Source organism: Xyrauchen texanus, chromosome 42 (genome assembly GCF_025860055.1).
Source record: "Xyrauchen texanus isolate HMW12.3.18 chromosome 42, RBS_HiC_50CHRs, whole genome shotgun sequence".
In the NCBI taxonomy this organism is placed as follows: Eukaryota; Metazoa; Chordata; class Actinopteri; order Cypriniformes; family Catostomidae; genus Xyrauchen; species Xyrauchen texanus.
This window is the reverse complement of record NC_068317.1, coordinates 25,991,946-26,018,480: the sequence shown is the minus strand read 5'-3', so window position 1 is coordinate 26,018,480 and position 26,535 is coordinate 25,991,946. Positions and strand designations below refer to the sequence as shown.

General features: G+C 38.0%; 1 pseudogene; it reads right to left on the bottom strand.

Annotated features, from left to right (window-relative positions):
• Positions 1–3,312: 3,312 nt before the first annotated feature.
• The window catches only part of LOC127635025 (protein arginine N-methyltransferase 6-like), a 98,091-nt pseudogene continuing 74,868 nt past the window's right edge, over positions 3,313–26,535 (bottom strand).

Here is a 26,535-nt window from a genome sequence, read left to right as displayed (position 1 = left end):
AACATCCCTCAAACAAATTAAATTACATTATTTTAATTAATGGCACATTTCCAGATCAAGTAGATGGAACATTTATGGAATCACTCAGTGTTGAGGAAATAATTATGGAATCATCAAAAAAATAAAAAAATAAAATAAATACATCACAATTCATACTTTGTTGTTCCTCCTCTGGCTTTTATGATGGCCACAATTCTTTGAGGCATGGATTTCACTAATGAAAAACTATATTTTCCATCAAGCTGGTTCCAACTTTCTCGAATAGTGGTTGCCAGATCAGCTTTGTAGGATGGAGCCTTATCATGGACCAATTTATTTTTAATTTCCACTATACATTTTCAATCAGATTGAGATTCGGACTGTTTGCTGTCCATGTCATTGAGTTGATATGCCTTTCCTGAAGAAAAGCTGTAAGATTCTTTGCTCAGTAGGAATATGCATTATCATCCTGAAAAATGACTTCATCTTCACCAAACCTATTTTTTATCGATGGAATGAGAAAAGTGTCCACAATTCAATGTAAACCTGTGCATTGACTGATGAGGTAATGATTGCCATCTCCCCTGGTCCTTTACCTGAAATGCAACCCCATATCATAAATGACTGGGGAAGTTTGATTGTTTTCTTCAAGCATTCATCTTTATGCGTTCTGTTAGAACGGCACCAGACAAGAGTTCCAGCATCATGCTGTTTAGGTGTTAGTGCTGGTTTTCGTTTGGCTTTTCTATATATAAATCCCATTTCATTCAGACGATTTCTTACAGTTCCATCTACTGTTTCTCCTGGAGTCAGTTCTGACTCCTGTTTCTGCCATTTGTTTTAATTTTTTTGTTGTTGCGCATTTTCTTTTTTCAAGGCATATTGCTTTAAGTTTTCTATCCTGACGCTTTGACATCTTCCTGGGTCTAGCCATATGATTTCCTTTTATAACCATGCCATTTTGTTTATAATTGCACCACATTTTAGACACAGCTGACTGGGAACTAGCAACTTCTTTTGCCACACTCTGTGTAAGGTTTCCTTCTTGAAGGAGTTTTATAATCCATTCCATTGTTTCAATTAACAAATCTCTTGTATGGGCAATGTTTCCGTTCAATTAGCCAAGTCCAACAGCTTGTTATGGTCTGTAAGCACTCTCTTTTAATGGCAGACTAAGTTGCATTTTTAGACTTGTGCCGGTGTTTGTTTTAGAAATGCAAATTACAAGGTGATTCCATCATTTTTTCCTCAACATTGAGTGATTCCATCATTTTTACCTCTACTTGATCTGGAAAAAGAAATATACCATTAATTAAAATAATGCCAGTGAAGCCAGAATGTTCAGCTATTAATCAAAATTTGTATGTGTCATAAAAATGTTTATTTGCTACATTAGTAAAAAAGCTGGGTGAACATACTTTCAGTGTGCAGATTCCATAATTTTGCAAGGAGTTGTAGATACATCTAATTCTTAAATATTGGTGAGATAGTTTGATCTTTTTTTATATAGTTAATTGTGGATCTGAAAGCATGCTAATGACAAATCGTTCCAATTAATCATGACATGACAACATGAGGTTGCATAAATAAGAAAAAATAATGTATCTGTTTTGCAACAGTGATTTTGAGGATGAGTATGTTCTTGTATCCCAACTGCATGGAATGGTAATCCAAATCCTCACTAATAAAACAGAATAATGATGAAGGGTAAATAGGCAACTGATCTTAAGATAATAAAAGCAACATGAGGAATTAGCTCAGAACAGCTATATTTCAGAGATCTTGAGATGTAAAAGGAGGCTCATCAAACCATTCAATAGTCACCACCACACATATCAATTGTATCAATATCAGCCTATAAGAATGGACGGAAACCTCAAAGGCCCACAGCAATCAGCCATAAATTTGCATAGAGACATTACAGTAAATATCTTGCTTCTGCATTAATGTGTTTGTATTCTTTATACTACAGCAACAGTAAAGATTAATATGCTGCCCTTTCAGATCCAGCTGTCAAAAAATTGTATTGCGTAAAAAAATGACTTTTATCACTTAAAAAAATTATTAGTCATATTCTGGATTAAATACAAGTCATGCATAATCGAGGACGAATCTCAGATGCCTCCGCGTCTCATTCATGGAAGAAAGAAAGTCCTGTGGGTTTAACTAAACTAGTTACCAGTTAGTGTCACTGCAGTAAAAACATTTTGATTTGGATCAAATGGTGTGTATTTTAAAAACCTTGTAATCGATGTATCCATGGCACATATTGTCTCTTTAACAGTTTAATGTCAGGGCTGTCTAGCAGTTTGAGAGGTTCGACATTCTCCACACAGAGCTTTATACTAGAACGTTCTCAGTAGAATTCAAATGGGTCACATACGTTTTGTGGTCACCTTCATGTTGCGTGAAGCCAGACTGAATCACGAAAGTTTTACTCTGTGACAATCTTCTATCTGGCGCACAGTGATGAGCGCTTCTGCATTTCATGCGAAAGCACACTTTGTTTGCCCTGCACAGATTTGCGTGTCTTATTTGAGAATTATATTTACTGCTTATAAAGTGCTGAACATGAGATTAATAAAATTATATTTGCTTTGGATGTGGCCACATGCCAAAGTGGCTAGTAAGAGGGACGGAGTTACCCTTTTTATGAAAAGGAGTAACAAGTAGTGTCATAAATTCTGTCGATTGAGCCCAACTTTTATTGAACCCAGAATATTCCTTTAACATGACTACTGGCTCACCTGCAAATGGCCTTCCAACAAAGTTTTCATATAGATTATGGACTCACTCCATTCCTCTCACATAAATACAAAATAACTGATTTGATATCAATCTTTCATGCTTTCAACTGCATATCGTCTATATTTACTGTAAGTCTTAAATCTCATGAACATATCTTAAATCTTATTAAATCATAAAACAATATGAATGAGTAGTTGATCACCATGTTTGCTCCTAACATCTTGAGCTAACTAGGACAAACATGGAATGGAGCAATGGTTTCCACATTGACTTTTGGTTCTTCCCAAGCAGGGTGTGTTTGTAGGCAACTGTGGTTTGGGCTCTAAGCAACAGAGATGCTAAATGGATTTTATAGCTCCAACAAAGGATGTAAACAGTTAAAAATGAACCTGTAGTCGAGAAAGGCAAAAATACAGATCTGTTTAAGCACAGTTTATTTGTATACGTGTTGTCCAAAGTTAAAACTTTTTTTCAGACACTAAACATTTAAAGTTCCACGGTACCATTCATGGTGAAAAGTGTTGTTTTGTGCAAAAATTGAGTGGTGGGGAAAATAGCTGAAAATAAAGAATGGCCTAATGTCTGTTAAAATTCGAAATGCTGATCTGGAATAGAAAAGGTTTTAGAGTGCTTTTTCAGTATATCCATATCCCTATCACATAGTCCAACCAGATACAGAAGTGTCTCGATTTTTCTTCAGAGTGGTACAAACTGATCTCCCCTTCAACTTTTGTGTCCTACATCACATCCACAGCATCATCTAGATATAGTACTGGTTGTTTCCAGTGCATCTCAGGTTTTAAGGGAGATGTGGAGAGCACAAGGGCCTTCTCCTCTGCCGGGAACGTGACTGTGATCCACAGACACAATGCATGGATGGAAGATGACCCAAAACACTCGCAGCTGAACACACCCTGCACATCTTTGAGCTGCTCGAGTGTGACTGTGTGCAAATCCAGCTCCGCAAACTTGCACGGATGGGAGAGCTCGTCCTCCACCGTGAACGGATTCACTGTGATGTCTTTGTTCATGATGCACTTTCTGGCAAAGATGGTCATGCAGTATATAATACATACACTCCCATAATACATGCAGTATTATGTCCATGTCATATTGTCCTTTAACAATGCTCCAAAAATGTAATCTGCCCTGTACTACCAGGTCGGTTATGGGAGTGATGTAGAGATCCACTTTGCATAGTAATACAAGGCCACCGGTTTTGAGCCACTTATCCTGGGCAAACATCACAGAATTCAGCATTGATTCATGAAGCAGCACATAGCCCATCCACTCGCTGACAACCACGTCCACCTGCACGGGCAGTTCGATCGCCTCTAGTGTGCCTTTAATGACATTGATACGGTCCTCCAGCTGATTCAGTTTGACGATTCGTACAGCCTGATCGGCGATCAAGCTCACCTCTATGGCAAAAACCTTCCTGGTACTGACTTGGGCACAGAATAACCTGAGGACGCCGTGCTGGTGTTGTGTCGAAGTCTGTTCCCCCTATGGTCAGTGTTTCCCTTAGTGCCGTTAAACATAAAAAATAGGGGAACACTCCATTCCTGCTATGTTTAATTTACAGTATAACGCCACTATCGAAGTCTGTTACCCTCTATGTTTAATATTTATCGGCAATACGCGGAACACTAACCGGGGAAACATAGGGGGTTGTGTCGAAGTCTGTTCCCCCAATGTTTAATGTTTTATGACGCTACTGGGAACACTAACCGGGGAAACATAGGGGGTTGTGTCGAAGTCTGTTCCCCCAATGTTTAATGTTTTATGACGCTACTGGGAACACTAACCGGGGAAACATAGGAGGTTGTGTCGAATTCTGTTCCCCCTATGTTTAATGTTTTCTGACGCTACTGGGAACACTAACCGGGTAAACATAGGGGGTTGTGTCGAATTCTGTTCCCCCTATGTTTAATGTTTTCTGACACTACTGGGAACACTAACCGGGGAAACACAGGGGGAACAGACTTCAACACACCGCCTCCCACATCCAGCACCACTTTCCCCAGTATGGACTTACTGATTTTATAAATGTCCATTTGGTACTTGTTAGTGTGCACAGTGTCTGCAATCATCTCCTCATGAATAGTAACATCAGAGTAGCTGTCAAAGTACATGTAGTCCTCTGAGCTCCTGTCTAATTTTATTTTCTTGCCACTGTGTTGGGACTTTTTTTCAGCAAAGTTTGCTATGCGTGTAAGAAATGTACTGCAAGAAACTAGCAGATGCATTGTGGGAGCTGTAGTGCTTGAACATATGCACTTTGCAGAGACAAGGAGCGCTGGTTTTGAAATAAACTACACTCTCCATAAATGGCCAGATCTGCTTTGTAGAACAAAGTAAAATTTTCACATATAAAATTAAGTTTGTGAGTCTTATAAAATTACTATTTGTTTAAGTTTTTTGTTGCTTTTAAACCATTTAAACTGTATTAAATACAGAGTTACCATAAGTTACTAATATATTTTACAGAGAGTAAAAAAAACAAAAATGGTAGCATTAAAAAAAGTGACACATGACCCAAAACAGCATCAGGGGATTAAAAAATAATAGAGTTATTACCAATATGGAGATTATAAGGTTTCTTTGTCATGAGACAAAGTTGTATTTGGATATACGTAACACATATACGGTAAGAGATTTTTTTTATACTAAAATAATTTAATTATATATATATATATATATTTAAAATAATGTCTATTGTTTATGTCTTGTGACCATATTTTTTGTGTGTATATTTTAGCGTTTGTGGACAAGACCCTTTCACCCCCATTGTAAGTGCCTCACTGTAACAGGCAGGGGGAGTCAAAATTATTGTTTGTGGTAATCATGCCACACATGCTGTCAATTGAGCTTAAAGGAACAGTTCACCAAATATGTTTAAAATGTATACAAATTTTCTCATTATTTACTAAACATCATGATATCCCAAGTGTGTATATCATGTTCTTCACCAGAACACATTTGAAAAAAGTAAAAAAATACATGCCTTTGCTCAGTATTTCCTTAAAATGCAAGTGAATGCTCCAAAAATCACAGACAGTCTGCATAAATGTCAATGATACAACTCCAGCGGTTAAATTAATGCCATCTAAAGCGATAAGATCACTTTGTCATGACACAGGTGGCAAAAGAGAGGCAGCAGTTGAAGTGGTGCCGATTTACAAGCTCGTTCATGATAATCCTGCCACTTTGTTGTGCACGACTGCTTAAAGTTTGTAAGACAAAAATATTTTATCTCTCCGCGGCTGCCGTTTGTCATTCACAAATCAGAGCTGAATTTATTCACAATCAATCAAACAGCATTTAAATTGTATGTAGTCAAAAACAACATGGAGATGAATAAACTCACTATTGCTGAATTTATTGAGCTATATAACATTTATTTGAGCATTTATAGAGACAGAGGAAAACAACCTCATGGAAAGCTGTGATTGGACGAGTCAATGTACCAGGTTAAAATAAATAATATGGAAACACGTAAAGCTTTTGTTTGGACCGTCTAGTTTTATTTTCTGCAACCGGTGTCTGAAACATCAATTTGAGATAAATAGAAAATACAATTTTCCAGGTGGGTTGTTGGCAGTGTTTTGTGGATTTTTAATGTTAATTTGTAGCCCTCCCATTTTTATTTGATGTGATGTTATTTATACTAAACCAGTTTGCCAATAGAAATATATGAAGGAACACGCAGTCTGTTTCTTTAGCTATTAAAGAAAATGCAGAACGCATCAAATGTGGAGACAGGTAGCAAGAAGTCATGCCACCAATATTTACAATATATTGTTTAGCCTTGATATTATAATTTCGCATTAATATAAAAAAAATAGCTTATTACAAAATGTATAGCTATAAAACATTTTATGAAAAACTAAGTGACATTTTATTTAAGTGCAATCACGTACATGAACACAAATACAATATTTACAGAAATCGCATCATAGACACAGTATCTGAGCTGAAGCAGTAGTGAGTAATATTATACTTCTACTGGCACGTTTTGCACCGCTTCTCATTTGAATGGAAAATGCCTGAACAATCGAGAAGTGGCAAGATCGCAAGAAAAGGCTGCTGCTCACCGCATCCCTTGTAAACCATCTTTAAACATCGCTTCTGAAAAGCTTCAAGAGAGGCTGGAATCCAAGTGGTCTCTCGTATGATGTGTTCGCTTTGCCATGATGCCGATATAATCTCACATTCTCCACTCGTTTGAGACATCCAGAATAAGCACACAAATGCACTATTGTGAGTAAAGAAACAGATAATAACAGATCTAAACCAAAATCAACACTGTACAGCGTTCCTCCTTCTCACTTGTAAACAGCAATTCTCTTCCGGTTGTGACTCATGTGCCTCAGTTCTCATGTGTTTCAAATACCAATGTGACTACGTCACACACGTGTACTGCTGCTGCATGACTTAAATTGGTGTTGTCTAAAGTACTGGTACTTTGGAACCAAGTCGATACTAAAACAAAAAGATGTAACGATACCAGTTTTTCTGCAGTACAGAGCACTGAATCAATCCGATACCAGCACCCAGTATGACTGACACACAACATCTTTAAAATGCTCACATGCTTATTTTGAACATGTGCTCTGTTACTCCTTGTTCACTGAAATGGACAATTAATCAAATTTATATCATAACCTGTCCCATTGTGATTTATTAAACCGCTGAAGGCTACAATATTACTGTGGACGAGCTGCATACTTTAAATAAATCTTATCCACTATAAACTAATAACAGACATTGATAATCATTCACGTTGTATGAGATGACAGAGTGGCTCAATCTCATAATCTCTTAATCTCAGCTCAATTTTATTTATACTGAATTTAAAACAACAGAGTTGACCAAAGTGCTTCACAGTTCAAAATTACCACATACACAAACACCAGTAATCTAAAACACAAAATACAAACACTTCAAAACTGTGTCCTAAATTATATTTGTCAGACTCAAAGGCCAGTGTAAAGCGATTACATTTCAGACATGATTTAAAAGTCTTCAGTGATCACACAGTTCCCGCAAACTGTTTATCTGGAAAAGCTTATATGTCTGAACATAAAACATATGCCTGAAATTGAATAAAAATATATGAAAACTGTATAGTAAAATTTAATATTCACTGTAATAATTAATAAAAATATCACAAGCACATTTTAATGTTGAATAAAAGTTGAAAAGTCAAATTGAAAAGTTCTATTTTCACTTGTTAGAAGTTTTAAGAATTAATTAATTAGACACCAGTTTGATGATGAAATTAAATTAAACTTTAAAAAAAGTTCTGGAAAGCTCTGGAAAATAATCATAATTATTCAATTATTAATTATTAAAATAATTATTAAATAATTATTAAATAAGTAATCTGGTGTGTTAAATAGCACATTATAATGTTATCATACATTTGTGGGTAACAAAATTGGTATCAAAAAAGTTAAATTTCACTGGTGTCAGTACTGACTGCTGAAATTTTGGTACCAAGACTACTTTAATTTAGAGTTAAAAAAGTACTTAAATGTGTATCTTTTTCACACCAAATGCGATCGTGTTACTTTAGAAGACATTAAATTAACAGCTGGTGCCTTTACTGTTGAAATTTATGCTTCAAAAGAGAAATCACCATTAAATTAAATTTTTAGGACCTACTGAGCTAAGATATTTTTCAGTTTTTTATCAAATGTGTTCTGGTGAAGAAAGTACACACCTGGGATATAATGAGGGTGAGTAAATAATGAGGGAATTTTCATTTTTGGGTGAACAATCCCTTTGACTGTCAACTTAACTGTTGAATCCAAAAACATTCCTTTAAAGAGGTTTTAGCATCAGAACACATTAGAAGAACATAAAGACTACAGTATATTGTGAACTGGTAATTTAATAGTAATTAAACGGGCCTATGAGTCACATTGCAAATTAGCAAACCATGAAATTACCAACATTTATGAATAAATTACACAACTGTGGTCCATCATGTGATAGCTGGGAAAAGAGGATTTAATTTTAATGACAGTATGAAAAGATTATGGAAGAACTTCAAGACTGCTGGTCAGTGCTTTTAAGTTTATGTATTTAACTGGAAATGGGAAGCAAAGAGCAAAGAGAGGCAAAGTGTCTCTGTTTTTTGCTTACAAAGATAGATCAAATAATGCCTATAATATATCACAAGGTCCTGATCTAGAGCTATATGTAACTAAGACTAAATGTACCAGCACCAGTTGTTTGTCACAATACAGTATTTAAGCTAAATACTACACGCTGGCCTACACAAATAAGTGAATTAAGCTTCATGAATTCTCATTTAATTAACAGTCGAGTTTCAGATGTCTGCCGTTTGGCAGTTGTTCCTGGACAGCTGTTTAGACTGACTGTGCCCAGCTGTAGCCATACTGACACAACACCAGGGCTCCGTCTGAGCCAAACCGCATTTTCCACCATGACGGATAGCATGATCTGCTTTTAACCTTAATAAAATAGCACTGCCTCACCCTCGGCCGTCACTCTTCCTGGCCACTAAAGGGTACTCACTGACAACAGGCCATTCCTCTTTAATCCAGTGTGTTTTATGATTTCTTCTGCTTTATCTATGGAGATAGATGTTCTGGCCTTTTTTCATCACTGTCCCCAAGTTGAACTCCTGGAATAAAAAGAATCCAATTAAAACGTTGCACATTGTTTATCTTTTAAATGGGAGTTACAAAAATTTTTTCGACAGGAAATTAATAATTAGACAGTGATCCTGAATAGGCCTATAAATAAACTGATTGTGAAAATTACTGTTACAGACATGAAATTATTTTTAAAGTAACTTGCAATCATGGACACAATGGACTTTCAAGTGAAGCGTGGTTACTTTTCATGACCAAAAAAAAAGAAAATCTTTTTTCTCATTGAATATCCTGTTTAATTCTAAAACACATCACATTATGGAAGTAAAATGGGTCATGAACCAGGTTTTATGATGACTAATAAGATATGAGAATAAGAACCAAATTAAATGTGGCATGCTTTGTATTCAGTAAAATGCTTTGAAGGTAGTTTCAAGTATGAAAAGTCTTTTACAAAGTATCAGACAAGGCTACCTGCAGAGTACTTTTATGCTTTGCTTTATACACTTTGATTTACTTTAGTGTCAAATGTAATATGAAGTGGAAGAAACTGCATTTACTCCTCCAAAGCTGAGGGCAAAATATGTATGACTTGTGATGTGCCCAGCACACTTCCTGTATATGGCATTACATACAGTACCTGTACATCGTCTGAAATACATTGTTTCATAATATTCCCTAAACTTCCCTGTTCTGCAAAAGTCTTTCCGTCTTGTTCCCCCTGTCTCTCTGTGTGTTCCTCTCCTCTTATCTCTTTTTGGTAGTTCTGAGCCCTCGCTACGATAAAACACACACAATCCACATCCTCTGAAAGTTTGAACACATTTTGAAATGATTGAAAAATAAAAATGCATGTGTTTACACAGACATCGGCACCTGATCTTGTTTTAATTAAAATTGCACATCACTGTTTGCCCATCTAAAGCACAGACTCTGAGCTGATTGGAATGGGATGGACTGGCAAAGAAGGCAGAGACTTTGCTCAGTGGTCCTGAAACATGTCTGGCAAGACTGAGATAATTTCAGTGCAGAGAGATGGTGGGCTTGCAAAGGGAAGACACTGGTTGTTCAAGCATGAGTGCAACAGCGGGAAACCAAATCACTTTGGACAATGAAGGATGTCCTGAAAACATTTGATAACACAGCTCAAGCTGATTTTTCCAGGGCGGCTCGTGCTGTTTCCAATCCGGCTGCTGAATCTTGTTTGGTTGGATCAGTTAAGGGTGAGGACATAAGTCTCCTGAAAGGATGAAACTAGACGGGGAAGTTGCACTCACTGCAGCGTATTGGTGGTTTGATTCAGTAGCAGTGGCATCCTGGAGGTGCGAATCCGAATTCTATCTTAAACAGCGAACATGTTAACATCTGAGGTAGCAGCCTGTCTAGTAGTCAGTAAAAAAGCATTAACTTTAACCTCAGTCTGTCTGTTTTATCCACACCATAAATATATATTGTAGATATTTTGGCTTTCACGAAGCAGCAGTCAAAACCTATTTTACTTCAATACTGTGACATATCTCAGAGTGAAACAGGATATTTATGAGGGGGAAAAAAATAGGGAAGTTCTGAGGACCAATGGGATCAGGACACGATGCCGGTCCGATTAGAACCCATGTCTCCAGATTGGAACACATGAACTAACTTCTCAGCCATGGCTCAGGCTAAATGTACTATTCACCGAACTTTACGAGAGTTGCAGAATATTATTAAACATGCATGAGGCAATACCTCAATAAACAGTTGAAACTGAGCAATGCAACAGATGTAAACACATTACAGTAAGTTGCCTCAAGAGGTGAACCTAGAAATGTGTTAAAACGAAAGAAGTGTTAAATTTCGTGAAATCTCCTATCACACTCATACAAGAGTTTTTCAAAATGTGTGTGTGTTTTTGTATGTTTCGCTTTTCTTGGCAGCTGCTGTCGGAGTGTGTGTGCCTAAGGGAAATCTTAAGTGCTGACAGCAGGACTAAACCTGTCACCTGCCTGACCATCGTCTGCGGCTTTCCATCAGTGTCAGGCCTGCAGGCAGCACCACCTGCCAATCTGCCCACTGTCACACTGGCCCATTCAAAAATAAACCCTTCTGAGAAATTAATATGTGATGCTCTGGTTGAGTATCGATTCCTGTAAGATCAATGAGGAAGTGCCTTGATATTTTACCCTCGAAGAGAGGTGCAAATTAGACAACAGCAGTTTGTCTAAATCTGTGTTTTACTGAACCAGAGGTGGGTAGAGTAGCCAAAAACTGTACTCAAGTAAAAGTACAATTACTTCAAAAAATAATTACTCAAGTAGAAGTAAAAGTACCAACATAAATAATTAATTGAGTAAGAGTAACTCAAAGAGTTAGAGTTTAACCAAAAATGAAAATTATATCATCATTTACTCACCCTCATGCCATCCCAGATGTGTATGACTTTCTTTCTTCTGCAGAACACAAATTCAGATTTTTAGAAGAATATTTCAGCTCTGTAGGCCAGAACTATGAAGCTTCAAAAAGCACATAAAGGCAGCATAAAAGTAATCCATAAGACTCCATTGATTAAATCCATGTCTTCAGAAGTGATATGAAAGGTGTGGTTGAGAAACAGATCAATATTTGTCATTGTTTGCTATAAAGCAGGGGGCGATATGCAGAGAAGAATGTGAATCACCAAAAACACAAGAAGAAGAATGTGAAAGTGATCTGTTTCTCATCCACACATTCACTTCTGAAGATACTGTTTTAACCACTTGAGTCTTATGGATTACAGCAGTACCGCCGCTCTCTAAATGCAGAGTATGCAGCCTACGTAGGGCACAAACTCAGTGTCCGCTATTTTGTAGGAGTGTCTGAATTCTGACTGAGCCACTCGTTCCCTACTTTTGTTCACTTTTGTTTTTGTTCTTACCCACAATGCTTCAATTTCAAGTTTACATGTACACTCGACAACGGTTAATTTTCCAAAATCCACCACGGGGAAGATGACCAGCTGAGAGTTTACTGCTTCCTTCACTCCTGCATTGTTTTGTTTCATGCTGAATGTAGTAAATTACTTTTTGACAAATCATTACTTGATTAAAATAACATATCAACATGTAGAGAGACAAAACATACAGATACATTTTAAAATGTACTCTTTATTTGATCAAATGTGTTTAATCTTTATATTAACAAAAATGACAAACAGAATGAAGATTTATTGTATTAATATATTATTTAATAAGAATAACTAATAAGGCACAAGTATTTTAAAATTTCATATGTGACTTTGTTTCTGCACCAGCACCAGAGATCCGACACTCACGTCTGAATTCACTCATTTCGTTCACTTACTGCTGAGATATAGTGCACTAACTTCCATTCACTATATAGGAAATAGTGAATGAGTGAACGATAGCGGCCACAGCCACTCTCGTCGCCACGATTACCTCACGCACGCACATCTCACGCGCACGCGCCCCGCGCACCTTGCTGTGCACGCGCAGAAATGCTGTCTGTTCGCGCTCCAGTTGTCGATCAGGCGAATGGCAGTGATTTTCACTTAACTTGGATGTTTACATGTTAATCTGCCTGAAGTAGCAGTGATAGTTTCCAGTACCCCTGCAAGGGCACAGTTGTAAATGCATAAACACTGCTTATGCCACGCAGGACAAAGCACACTGATATATTGCTGCACTGATTTAAAAATGTACACTTTAAAACTGATGTCATAAGAGCCCAGTTACAGAATCGCCCTGAAAATCTCATTGCACAGAAAAGAGAATTAGAGCCAAAACTTACCTCAGCGTGCTGCCTTAAGTTGGAGCTGTGACTTTAATCTTGAAATATCAGTTTGTCTTGGTGTTAAATGAAGGCATTGAATGATGAAACTATTATTTTTTTCACTGTGCGGAGCAAAAAGCTTCACTTTGTTTGAAGAGCTTGATGCTGCAGCTGTGATTGAGTGACAGTCCATGAGAGCATCTCATCGCGCGAAGCTGTGAACTTCCACTCTCGTAAAAGTCCCATTCAATAATCTCTCAATAAATTACAAATGAATTAAACCCAGTAATCTAACGACAGTAATGTCACACATTGAAAAGATTTAAAAGTAAAAAAAGTTCATTCGAAATTTACTTGCTTGAGAGTAAAAAGTACCCACTTTTAAACCTACTCAAAAAGTAAACATTTTCTCAAAAAGTTACTCAAGTAAATGTAACGGAGTAAATGTAGCACATTACTACCCATCTCTGTACTGAACATTGATTGCATCCACAATCTGATCAGGTAGAAATAGGTCCTTAAATGGATGGTCCACACAAAAAATTGAATTCTCTCATCATTTACTCACACACATTCATTCCCAGATGCGTATGACTTTATTTATTAAGCAGAACACAAACAAAGATTTTTAGTAGAATATCTTAGCTCTGTTGATCCATACAATGAAATGGAATGCTTATCAGAACTCAGGAGGTCCAAAAATGACAAATAAAGGAGCTATAAAAGTAATCTATAAGACGCCAGTAGTTAAATCAATATATTCAGAAGTGATATGATGTGTGGGTGAGAAAAGATCAATTTTTATTATCAATCTACATTCAGTAGATGGCTGAATTTGAATGTAACTTCAACAGTAGAATGTGGAAGTAAAAGGGAATATGTAGATTTACAGTAAAAAAGGACTTAAATATGCATCTGTTTCTCACCCACACCTATCATATCGCTTCAGAATGGATTTAACCACTGTATTCCTCTGGATTACTTTTATACTGCCTTTTGGAGCTTCAAAGTTCTGGTCACCATTCACTTGCATTGTTAGGACCAACAGAGCTGAAGTATTCTTTTAAAATATTCTTTTATCTTTATTTGTTTTTTGCAGAAGAAAGAAAGTTATATATCTGGGATTGAGTAAATGATGAGAGAATTTTCATTTTTAGGTGAAATATCCCTTTAAGGTAACAACAGAAGTTTACAACTTTTTTAAAATGCACACACACACACACACACACACACACACACACACACAAGCACACACGCATACACACACAAACATCCTGGTGCAAAAATAGCAAAATAAAAAAAAATGCTGTGACATAAATTGAGCAAATGTTTGCGTTTGTCAATCCAATCAAGTTGCACCTTCCACAGTTAATTTGCTCTAAACTGAAAATTCTGCCATCATCTAAGCACATAACCACAGTTTTTATTTTGAAATGTCCAACTTACTTTTTTCCATACTATACTATACCACACACACACACGCACGCACGCACGCACGCACGCACACACACACACACACGCACACACACACACACATGTTGTTCTACCTATCATTATGAGGACTTTCCACATTCATAATTATTTTTATACTGTTCAAACTATAGATTCTATCCCCTAAACCTAACCCTCACAGAAAACTTTCTGCATTTATACATTTTCAATAAAACATTGTTTAATATGTTTTTTAAGCTAAATTATGGGGAAACTAGAAATGTCCTTATAAACCACATTTATAGTATAATACCCTTGCAATTACCAGTTTGTAACCTTAAAAAATTGTCCTTGTAAACCACATAAACATGCCCACACACACACACACACACACACACATTCTGGTGCAGCTGTCCTTATGAGGACTCTCCATAGACATAATTATGTTTATACTGTACTATATATAGTCTATCCCACAACTTTACCCCTAAACCTAACTCTTACAAAAAACTTTTTTACATTTTCAAAAAAAACATTCTCTAGTATGTTCCGCTGCCATATCACCCTGCAGCTATTGCCTCGTTGCCCACTAAAGCTAAGCAGGGTTGAGCCTGGCCAGTACCTGGATGGGAGACCTCCTGGGGAAAACCAAGGTTGCTGCTGAAAGAGGTATTAGGGAGGCCAGCAGGGGGTGCTCACCCTATGGTCTGTGTGGGTCCTAATGCCCCAGTATAGTGACGGAGACACTATACTGTAAAAAAGTACCGTCTTTCGGATGGGATGTTAAACCGAGGCCCTGACTCTCTGGGGTTATTAAAAATCCCTAGGGCACTTTCTCGTAAAGAGTAGGGGTTTAACCCTGGTGTCCTGGCCAAATTCCCCCATTGGCCCTTATCTATCATGGCCTCCTAATAATCTCCATCCCTGAATTGGCTACATCACTCTACCATCTCCTCTCCACCACCAATAGCTGGTGTGTGGTGTGCGTTCTGGCGCACTATGGCTCCCGTCGCATCATCCAGGTGGATGCTGCACACTGGTGGTGGTGGTTGAGGAGATTCCCCCTATACTATGTAAAGCACTTTGAGTTTGAGAAAAGTGCTATATAAATGTAAGTTGTTGTTGTAACTTGTTTTGTTTTGAATTATGGGGACACTAGAAATGTCATCATAAACCACATTTATAGCATAATTCCCTTGTAACTACCAGATTGTAACCTAAAAAAATGTCCATGTAAACCACCCACCCACACACACACACACACACACACACACATACCTCATAAATTACAAGTTATGTTTTCATCCAATAAGTTTTACATCCGAATACAGCCTTACACAGTCAAGCCGGCAAAACATACTGTCCTTAAATATTGGTACAAAGCTAATCATTCCCTGTAAAGAATGTTTATAGACATATTCTATTCTCATCCCAAAACAGGTGCTGGTTCAAAGCTATACGTTTTGCATTCGAACACACCACCAGAGTTCCACATTAAAGTTCAAAATTCTAAATAAGCCAGAAGCTACTAAATCATGTTTTAAAGGGCATGATTCTATTCTATTCTATTCTATTCTATTCTATTCTATTCTACTACAGTAAATAAAATGGGTTAAAGCCAGAAACCAAGATGTAAAGAAAAAAAAAGGAAAACCCAGAAGAGAAGCATTGTGAGGTACCAATTAAGCATCAGATCATTTTGTTCAGTCTACGATTTGCCAGCATGAGGTGAAATCTGGGCATCTATTTTTAACTCCAAAGGCTTGTATCCCACTGTTTTCATACTGGACACTATCAGAACATCACCAATTAACAGGCAGTTGCTAATAAGTAGACAAAAGCCAGATGGAGCTGAGAGGAAAAAAAGACTATGAAAATATGGTTTGTTGCTGGCTCTTTTCGTGATCAGAAATCAAAATCTACTTCTAAATTGACATTGAATATAACCAGAGGGGGCTTTACAAGACACATCTGACACTGAATCTCCTATTGAGAGGAACTTAGATTTCTTTATTTTCTCCCCTGGTCTGTATTAGGATATGGTCTATTCATATTCCCCTCACATACCTTGGGAAAACATCAAGGCATTCAAGGGGAAACAATTAATTAGGGATAGCTGTCATAAGGCATGATTAGGCTTATGTTTACAAGGTTTCAAGTACTAAATGCATTAACATTTGTGAACCAAATTATAACACTGGAAAACGTGCCTGATGACCAAACTTTATTATAGCTTTTGAAAAAAAAAGCTTTATAATGATGCAATAGCTGAATTAAACACAATACTTTGGGAAAAAACAAAAAGTAAAAGACTTGCATGTCTCTCGCTATGTCTGGCATCATACACAACTAATACAGTATACCAGACCAGTGAACGCCAAACTGCTCTCCAGAGGACACTGAAATTGAACTCATTGAAGTTGCCTCCCAAGCCTGACCTTGAAGGTCTAATAAATAAAATTGGTGACCCTCAGATCGCTCAGCAAAGAACACATCTCTCTTGTGCGGATCGAAGATGAGAGGGGTCTTATGAGGCTGCCCCTTATAGCGGTCTGAATGCAGAACTGGGCCCACTCTCTAAACAGAGAAAGCTGTCTTTCATAAGCAGCCAGCTTCAGACTTTGAGTGAAATGCGAAAAAATACATCCATCTTGGTGCGTTAACAGGAGATGTAATTGCTAAGCTCTCTCTATGTAATTGCACATATTGATTTTGGTATTGATGCACGAAGTTAAAATAAAATAAAATTGAAGAATTGATGAAATGTGGCTTTTAAAACCCAAATTCCAGTGCAGTGTGATGGATGGATGGATGGATGGATGGATGGATGGATGGATGGATGGATGGACGGACGGACTTCCTGGACATTTAGGATCCCATTAGTATTTGGAGGTATTCAAATGTAAAATGTAGTTTCACTGTAATACACATACTTTTTTAAACATTTGAAAAGATACTATAATGTAAAATACCCTAAACATATTGTCTAGCTTTGACAATAATAGCATTCAGCCATACAAAAATGACTTTAGTTAGTTCCATCTGGAATTCATTTATACACAAATTTTCCAATAATATTAAGAGATCATTTCTAAATCATTTAATTATTAATGAGAGTTATACTATAAGATTGTGTCTAAATACTGAACTCGTTAACCTGCGGTCATACCCTCCCAAAGGTTCCGGCAATGTCAATTCCAGAATTTCAGATCAGTCCCGGTTTTTTATACAGTAAAATGTACACTCACCTAGAACTTTATTAGGAACACCTGTACACCTACTTATTCATTTGATTATCTAATCAGCCAATCATGTGGCAGCAATGCACTGCATAAAATCATGCAAATATGGGTCAGGAGCTTCAGTTAATGTTCACATCAACCATCACAATAGGGAAAATTGGTGGCATGATTGTTGGTGCCAGACAGGCTTGTTTGACTGGTATAACTGCTGATCTCCTTGGATCTTCATGCACAACAGACACTATAGTCTCTAGAGTTTACTCAGAATGGTGCCAAAAACAAAAAACATACAGTCAGCGGCCGTTCTGTGGACAGAAACACATTGTTGATGAAAAAGGTCAACAGAGAATGGCCAGACAGGTTTGAGCTGACAGAAAGGCTACAGTAACTCAGATAACCACTCTGTACATTTGTAGTGTGCAGACTAGCATCTAAGAATGCAAACACATCGAACCTTGAGGCGAATGGGCTACGACAGCAGAAGACCATATTGGGAACTATTTTTAGGACCATACTGTTCCTAATAAAGTTCTAGGTGAGTGTATATGCTTTATATGCTGTCAATAGATTAATATTGTAAGTGTCAGTGTATATCCAAACATAAGAAAAACAATTACTCTGTGTACAATTACAGTACATACAAATACATACAAATATGAATGAGATCAGACAGATCAAATGTCAAAGGTCAAATGTTCTTATGCTTACAGTAAATTGTTCAGTTCTTACTGAAATTTGAACCACTGTCATTTCTGGCTGAAGCTAGAAGTATTGTTGAATATGCGCTCCAGATTCCGTGTAGAATGTCTACAGAGTGGCCCAAAAAGCAAGTTGTATATTTAGTTGTGTGGTATAACATAGTAAACAGGAATGCATATTTTATTAACTCTACCCTTTAACCCAAACCCCAAGCCTAAACCAAACCATCAGGGTAATAAAATCTCTGAATCGCAATTACAATATTTTTTTATTACTTCCTGGTTTCTGCATGACCAGAACCCATGTATCAGTAGACCTACATAAAATGGTGAACACATTTGAATTGATGTAAAAATGTCTGACGGGGATGACGCTTGTCAGTAATTGGTTTGATTTCAGGGTACATGGACATTCTTGATTCATGTCGAGTTTCAGTGTGATCTTTTTGATGAGATCATCCAGTATGGGCATAATATTGTTTTACTGTCATTCAGTGATGTAAGACTGATGTTTGCAAAACTCAAAAAGGCTATTTTTATCATTGTACATTTTACCTACAGGCTATATCTGAGCTGGCATATTGCAGTTAGTACATCTCTCAGAACTTGATTTATTTACACTCTCCCGATCTCTGTTGCAGATCTAGACAGAACATGTTTGCTTTCTTATTCTCTGTGGTCTATGGACTTTTCCCACATGCATCTCTGACTCCAGGTGTTGGGATATCAGCAAACACTCTTGGGTATCTCTGTTCTTGGCCGTTGAGTTGTTTGTGTAAGCAGTGTCTTTGTGAGGCACTATGGGGGACTCCCAAGGTGTTTAATCTCCCCAATACTACAGGCTCTTAAATAAATCACAAGTTTGAGTGATTGGGCACTGGACATAGTGGACGTTCGACAGGACTGTTCCTGACAGAAATCACTATTTACTTCAGCATACCTGAGCATGCTCAAGGTTCCTACATACCACTGAAATATTAACACTGCCCACCTGCACTTTTTATCCTCGCTGTGAATAATACAAGATGGTCGCAAACTTCAAGCCATTCACTCTGCTAGCTAATTCACATCTGTCAGCTTACCCAGCCCCCAATGCTAACTATTCTGTATTTCTGTTTTCTGCTGTAATTTATCAAGCACAGCCTCAGTTTTATTAATGCATCTTTACATATATTCTCAGCTTATACATGAACATATCATTGGTTCATCAATGTCATATTTATAGATATAACTGTTATAACAATAGCTTAAAACTCTACCTTCCCAAGCTACAAGCTTCTCACAACCGACAGTAATTTAAACCACAGCTACACAACAAATTATGAACAAAAAATAGATTGTCATATTCCTTATTGTTTTTGGTCTTGTCTTTTATGTTGTAATTTTTGTTTACATATCCTCATTCCTCGCCTGCCTCATCATATAGATAACAACATTGAACCTACTTATAGGGGTATTTTGTTAAAGTGCATACATTTATTTTTATTATTTATGAATAAAAATCACATAAACTGAAATGGCCCATTTTTAGTTATCGGGATTCATTTGAATCATCTTAACAGCCTGTAGTTATTTATTCATTTAACATTCTAAATTCATTTAATAGAATATTTAAGTTATATTTAACTCAATCCATATTCATGGAAATTTGAAATTAAATATATATATAACATCTCTATGTATATCTATTTGATGGTATCATTATATAATTTATTTTCACAATCAGAGCAGTATTTATGTGGCACAGAAACTGTGGGAATTTGTTTTAAGGGGACATCCTAAAATCTGAATAGGTCATTTGACCAGTAATTCAATAAATAATAATAATAATAATAATCGATAAATTAAAGGGGTCATGACATACCGTTAAAAAATTTATATATATTATCATCCCTGAGGTCCACTTATAATGTTTTCTTTTTTTCACCAAAACAGTTACCCTGTCTCTGGACCTCTATCTGAAATGCTCGGTTTTAAGCTTTCTAGCCCTTTAAGACTTCCATGTAACCTCCCACTGTTATGATTGGCTAACATCGTGCAGCCCCTACATCAAAATGTTCAAAGACGTCTATCTAGTGCATGTTTACTAAAGACTGACAATTCAAAATTGCACATATGGCAAAAATGGTATAGGACGCCTTCAAAACAGCAAGAAACAGTGCAGCTGTTCTAACTTGACATTGCGTCTTTTACAAGTGGCACGATAAGCATGATAACAGTAAAATTTGTTCGTCATGACTTGCATGTATATGTAGAAAAACATTTAAATCCAGATGCACATGAAGGTGTCCTTTGTAAGTCGCTGTAACAAGGTTCTTAAGATGGGCAAGGAGGAGGCGGGAACCAGCTGAACAGTCAATGTAAAACTTTTACAACAAACTAAACTCAAACATAACATAAACTGCAAACAAACAAAGACACACACACAGCTTCATGCGTCTCTCTCTATCGCTCTCTCGAACTGGTGTCTCCGGCCCCCACTTATCTCTCTCCCACTGATTAGTCAACAAAGCTCCAGGCATGTGTCATCATGGCCCGGCCATGCCCCCCTCCTCGTTACACTCCTCCACCACCAGATTCAGGCCAGGGAGACCACCGGCTTGACGTACTACCCCCCTTCCTGGAGTGGAGGTGTTGCCCTTTTGGCCACCTTTTCCACCTCCTGAGAAACTGAGAGAGACAAGGAGAGGGAGATAGAAGAGAGAAAGAGCAAGCGGGAGAGACAGAACAAGGAGAGAGGAGCGAAAGATAGAAAAAGTGGCTTGTCGGTCCCCAGCCACGCTGTCGCCTGGTCCTCGGCCAGCTGGGTAGCGGTCCTCCGTGATGCTGGCCGATGGCATGGACCTAGCCTCCTGGTGAACAGCGGTTCCTCCGCCTCCAGGCGGATGGCAGAAAGCACTCCCACCCCCTGACGGATGGCAGCAGTTCCTCTGCTTCTAGGCGGATGGTAGTGAGCTACCCTTCCCCCTGGCAGATGGCAGCGGCTCCTCTGTTTCCTGGCAGACGGCAGCGAGCTCCTCCGCCTTCTGTCGAACCACTCCAGTACAAGCACACCATATCTCCTCTGCGTCGTGACCCTCTAACAGCGGCGAGGGCTCTCCGATAGTGCATTCTTCCTCCCTCCTGGGCTTCAGCACCAATGTAACAAGGTTCTTAAGATGGGCAAGGAGGAGGTGGGAACCAGCTGGTCAGTCAACATAAAACTTTATTAACAAAATGAACTCAAACATAACATAATCTGCAAAACAAACAAAGATACACACAGCTTTGTGCCTCTCTCTCTCTCTCTCTCTCTCTCTCTCTCTCTCGACCTTGTGTCTCCAGCCTCCCCTTGTCTCTCTCCTTCTGATTAGTCAACTCCGCGCCAGGCGTGCATCATCACGGCCCGGCCAAGCCCCCCTCATCACAGTCCCCTTAAAAGTGTAGATTAATCTCCCATGACAGGCCCATCTCTCTTCTCTTCCCATGTGTAACTGAGCACCTGTGGGCGCTCAGTTACACATGTTTAACAAATTCCAAACTGCCTGTTTCTGGAGCAATACATTTTCTTTTTCTATTAAGGATGACATTTTCATGTTCTGAAATGTATAGTATATTTTTATAGTAGAATGACCGCTTATATGTCAAAAGATCAAGGAAAATTGTATTCCTCATGTCAAGAATGCTTTAAAATGTTTGCAGTTTAGTAGAGCAGGGTATCACAGCCACCTCACAATGTTGCGATACACATGTCATATTCAATATATCGTGATATGTGAACACATATGTGTCACTATTTGATATAGTTTTCGATTCCAATTAATTTGAGTATATTTCAGGTATAAGGTCAATTTTGCTTATGTATAGTGTTAAAGTATTTATTATACAGGGGACTACCAATACAATATATTAATAAAAAAAATATATATATATCATTAGTTTTTCATCATTTTTGTCACATTTTAGCTTTTAAAAAATATGCAAATTCCATTTATTCTAACATTTAATGTGACATCTTAAAATTGCATATATTGTATTGCATATATACCTAATTTGACCCATTGACAAGTATTTACATTGTTTCATAGAATGTGCTAAAAACCGGCCCTGTCTGTTTAAGAGTGAGGAGTCGAATGGCTTCTTTACAGCATTGGTGCTATGTGTGATTAGAATTAAATGTAGATTTTTTATTTTAACATCATTTGAATGAAGATTGTGATTCATAGGTAAATCGTAATAGTTTGCCGGCCCTAGTGTCAAACGTGTAAGTGAGAAACAGTGTGTACGCGAGAGAAACAGTGAATTCCGCAGGCTAAGATTCAATATCTGAATATCTGAGGAATGCTACTCTACGTTTGCACATACAGTATTTAAACATGCTGCTTCTATTTTTATTGAAATGCTGGACATGTAAGTGCAGTCTAGTTCTAGCGGGAAGACTAGCAGCTGTACATCATCGCACCATTAGCTGGGTAATTCCCAGCCAATCACATGTAAGCCGTTGCTTTATAAATCTGTTCACAATCTATCACATTGCTGTTTCAGTGTGCTAACATGGCAACCTCCACCACCCCACCACCACCAGTTGAGTCCCGTCCTGCTCAGGGATAGGCTCCTCGCCCCTGCCTCCAATCTCTGGCAGGATATGACAGTTCCGAGCACAACTTCTTCGGACCGCCAGACGGGGCCAAAGAGAGACATCATTATATTTGTTTTATATTCATCAAATAATTGTCATCATAAATCTCACTCAAGTCTGCAAGTCTTGCTGATAGAAATCTTATGAAAGCACAAATAGTTTGATGCATGGATCTAAAGTATGGATTGCAATATACATATTAATTGTATTGACACAGTCGGGGACTCAGATCACCTTTTTGAACTGTATACACTTACCAAAGCTGTATGAGAGAGAAATAGAGAGAGAGAGAGAGAGAGAGAGAGAGAGAGAGAGAGAGAGAGAGAGAGGACAGTTCAGGAGAATTTAATTATTTATAAATTTCTATGACTGTAATGCTACAATATGACAAAAAAAAAAAAATTTAGCTTATTATTATAAAAGAAAACAATTTTTAAAACAGCTGAGCTACTGATAATGCAGTTATGTTAGCAGCACTGCTTCTTAGAACTAGTAAGTTACTTCCCATCTCTGGTAACACAAACTATCAGTGAGCAAGTGAAAGAGAAGGAGAGGAGAAGAAGAAGAAACACTAAATAATATCTTGTTTTGTCAAAAATATTAGTATTGCAGGATATGACATATTATTGGAACAGACATTTCACAGTGTAAAAACAGCTACCAAAGGGCATGCATTTTCAGTTAAGCACTTCTGCTTTACTGTTGGCACTCTGGTCAGGAATTCTTAACCTCGAGCACTCCATTGGTGATGGAAAAGAGGCATATTTGACTTGGCAGCAAAGTTCCTGGCTGGTAATGTTTTGCTGTGGTGTATGACACTGTTGGTGAAATCTAGCCTGGGGGAGAGAAAGCTGGCCCTACACAACACTGAACTGGTGGCTGTGGGCATGTACCCTCAGGCAACTGGAGTGTATGGCCGCCGTTAGGATGAATAAAGCCACACGAGATAACACATACTCTGGCCTTCTGTCTAAAGCACAGAGGGGCAGTCTTTCTATTTATATATCTATTTTATAACTAATACAAATTTGAATGCATACCACAGATATTTTCTCTGAGGAGGGACATTTTCGATGACAAAATAATTTACACTATAAATCAAATACAGAACAAATAGTAGGAAAATATTTCTAAAATAAGACTGTCCAACAGTGACACCACTGGATACATTTTAAGAGTGAGGCATCGTCTCTTTTGCCTCCATTGAACTCATTGCATTCTCATAAATGTTCTAAAGTGTAGTGTGAATGTGAGTGGGGTAGCAGTGAAATACAGACAAAAACTCATACATACAGAGCTTTTATAACACTATGATTTGCTGATTATGATTAGATAATCGTAACAGTTCTGCAAATTTGCGTGAATTAACTTTAATTAATTTTAAAGAGACAGTAGTATGAAAAGTGTTCCATTACAAAGTTTCAATTGCATCAGACAAATACTATCCAAGACAGAGATTATAGTGCAACTAGAATAACACATACATGCAGACTGCAGGCTTCTCGTGGGAATGTAGCTCTACAGGAATGATTGTAGGTAAGCTGGAGCAGATCCATTGACTGTTTTGTATGCCAGCATCAGAGCCTTGAACTTGATATATGCTGCAACAGGCAGCCAGTGTAGAGAGACAAGGAGGGGTGTAACATGCGTTCTCTTGGGTTCGTTGAAGACCAGACGTGCTGCTGCATTCTGAATCATTTGTAGAGGCCTAATTATGCATGCAGGAAGGCCAGCTAATAGAGCATTACAGTAGTGCAGTCTAGATAAGACAAGCGATTGAACAAGGAGTTGTGTGGCATGTTCAGAGAGGGGTCTTATTTTCCTGATGTTGTAGAGTGCAAATCTAAATGATTTGGCTGTTTTTGAGATGTAGTCGGTGAAAGTGTGTTGGTTGTTGTGTTGTTGATGGTTACCCCTAGATTTCTAACCGTTTTGGAAGGTGTTGTTGTAGATTAACCCAGCTGAACGGTGATGCTGTTCTCAACAGAAGGGTTGGCTGGAAAGACTAGGAGCTAATTCTTCACTAGGTTGAGTTGCAGGTGGTGTTGCTTCATCCAGGTCGAGATATCTGCCAAACAGGCCGAGATTCGACCTGTCACCGTGGAGTAGTCGGGCTGGAAAGACAAGTATAGCTGTGTGTCATTGGCGTAGCAGTGGTAAGAGACGGCATGTGCTTAAATTATGGGTACCAGTGATGTTGTGTATACACCAATCAGCCACAGAATTAAAACCACCTGCCTAATATTGTATAGGTCACCCTTGTGCCACCAAAACAGCACCAACCCGCATTTCAGAATAGCATTCTGAGATAATATTCTGCCACTCACTGGATGTTTTTTGTTTTTGGTGTCATTTGAAGTAAATTCTAGAGTCTGTTGGGCTTGGAAATACCAGGAGATAAGCAGTTACAGAAATACGCAGACCTGCCTATCTGGCACCAACAATCATGCCACTGTCCAAATCATTGAGATAATTTTTCTCCCCATTCTGTTGTTTGATGTAAACATTAACTGAAGCTCCTGACCCATATCTGCATGATTTTATGCACTGTACTGCTACCACATGATTGGCTGATTAGATATCACATGGATGATTGTTGGTGCCAGATGGGCAGGTTTAAGTATTTCTGTAACTGCTGATCTGGGATTTTCACATACAAAAACAAAAAATATCCAGTGAGTGGAAGTTCTGTGGACGGAACTGCCTTGTTGATGAGAAAGGTCAACAGAGAATGCCCACACTGGTTTTAACTGGCAAAGTCTAAGTTAACTCAGGTAACTGCTCTGTACAATTATAGTGAGAAGGATCTCAGAATGCTATTCTGAGACGCAGGTTGGTGCTATTTTGGTGGCAAGAAGGGGACCAACACAATATTAGGCTGGTTATAATGTTGTGGCTGATCGGTGTATAGAGAAGAGAATTGGGCCAAGCACTGAGCCCTAAGGTACCCCAGTAAGTAGCTGATGTGATTTAGACACCTCACCTCTCCTGGCTTGAAAGACCTACCTGAGAGATAGGACTTGAACCAGCCAATCACAATTCCTGTTATGCCCAGAGTATAGAGGGTGGACTGGAGTATTTGATGATTGACTGTGTCAAAGGCTGCAGACAGGTCCAGCAGAATAAGGACAAATTATATGGATCCAGCTCTCGGCTGTCTCAGCGATTTGGTGACAGACAGCAGGGCAGTTTCAGTGGAATTTCCACTTTTGAACCCTGACTGATTGTTTTCAAGCAGCTTTTTCTTTGAGAGAAATGCAGAGGTCTGATTGAAAACTACACTTTCTAAGGTGTTTTCACTATTAATAAAACTGGTGGTAACTGATTAACTAATTACAGAGTAAAACTTGAAAAATGCCACTTTTGATCACATATAAATCAAAAGTAAATGCAATATGCAAGTCAACTCAGCTCGGCTAAATTTAAGGTGTACATATGTGTCT